The following is a 2,147-nucleotide window of genomic DNA, read 5'->3' as shown; positions in this document are numbered from 1 at the left end:
CCCCCCCCCCCGCTGGGTCGGTACAGAAGAGTAATGGGGACTCTCTGATGAGACAGGGCTGTGTCTAATGTCTGGCAGACCAACAAGCTTCTCCAGGGCTGTGTCTAATGTCTGGCAGACTAAAATTTGGGGGACCTGACATGCTCGGTTGGAAGGCGGGCACTCCCGGCAGACGGACTCAAACGACCAATCTGATTGGTGGAGAGCAAAACCCAGAAATTAAAGTCTTGTGTTGAAGTTCCCAAAATCTTAATTTTCACTCGAAGATTTTAATTTTCACTGTAAATACATATCAGTTAAAAAAAAAAACAGTTATTGGGTTCATTAACTACCAGAGCCAATATTAGGCATTTTCCAAACTATCGATTCCGATTTTTATAATAACCGATGAATGAATTTCATTTTATTTTATTTTTCAGAATCTTTTCTAATGAGTATTTAAAAAATAAACTAAAAAAATGGACGCTTCAACCATGTTATGCGTGCGGTTTGTCCACCAGAGGGCGACCACCAGAAGACTTTCATATGTTGAGTTTGTATTTTTATACAATTTATTCATCGGAACTTTAATATATTTTGATGTTCGGATGTGACAATAAATCAAATAAGTTTGTTATTAAACTGCATTATCATATTATTTTAAAAAAGGGACTCATAAATGACTACAAATGACTAATGTTGGGGAAATCGGTTCATGTTGTTAACGCGTTTACGGATCTTTAAATTTTTTTTTGTATATATCCGCCGATGTATTTGAATATGGAGTTTTAAAATCACCAAATATTTGTATCGATATCGGCCTTAAAAAAAATCCTTTATCGGTCAGGCTAGATTAACTGCTAATAATCGGTATCGGCCTCTAAAACCCAGTATCGGTCGATCTCTAGCAGCACTAATGGAATGAGGAAGTGACTCCGTCTCCGTGGTTACAGTGTCCCCCGCAGCAGAGCGGCTGCGCCACATCCTGGGGGACGACGACAACACCCCGACACCCACGATCTTCACCGAGATGGACACCCTGCAGAACGAGGGCGGCGAAATAGAGTGGAAAGAGTCGGCAAGGTACACACACGGACACACACGGACACACACGGACACACACGGACACACACGGACACACACGGACACACACACACGGACACACACACGGACACACACACACGGACGTTCTGTACACCCACTGACGTACACACACAGACGTACACACACTGACGCACACATGGACGCACACACACACACGGACGTTCTGTATACCCACAGAGGTACACATGGACGCACACACACGGACGTACACACACTGACGCACACACATGGACGCACACACACGGACGTTCTGTACACCCACTGACGTACACATATACGTACACATATACGTACACACACAGACGCACACATGGACGCACACACACTGACACACACACACATACGTACACACACAAACGTACACACATATACGTACACACACAGACGTACACATGGACGCACACACACTGACACACACACGGACGTACACACACTGACGTACACCCACGGACGAACACACACAGACGCACACATGGACGTACACACACGGACGTACCCACACCGACGTACACACGGACGCACACACACTGACGCACACACACGGACGTACACACACTCGGACGCACACACACGGACACAAACACACGGACAAACACACAAACGCACACACACGAACGCACACACACGGACACACACACGGACGTACACACACGGACACAAACACACACACATGGACATACAGACACGGACGTACACACACGGATTTCCTAACCTTTGTATCGTTTAGGAACCGGTATTGAAGTCGCGGTATTGTTTTCCCCGGTCTCTGCAGGTGGGTGAAGTTTGAGGAGAAGGTGGAGGAGGGCGGAGAGAGATGGAGCAAGCCCCATGTGTCCACGCTGACCCTCCACAGCCTGTTTGAGCTCCGGACCTGTCTGCAGACCGGAAGCATCCTGCTGGACCTGGAGGGCTACTCGCTGCCTCAGATCGTGGGTGAGTCCCGCTGAACTCCTCCACGGCCTCCCCCCAGAAAGCTTGTTAATCCCGGTCTAGACCGGACTCTGGGGTGTTATTTATCTCCCAGGTCTTTCCATAAAGAGCAGGTCTAGACCGGACTCTGGGGT

The sequence above is a fragment of the Etheostoma cragini genome, chromosome 16 (assembly GCF_013103735.1).
Source record: "Etheostoma cragini isolate CJK2018 chromosome 16, CSU_Ecrag_1.0, whole genome shotgun sequence".
Lineage (NCBI taxonomy): Eukaryota > Metazoa > Chordata > Actinopteri > Perciformes > Percidae > Etheostoma > Etheostoma cragini.
The sequence above is the reverse complement of the archived record's forward strand: the minus strand, read 5'-3'. Positions refer to the sequence as shown.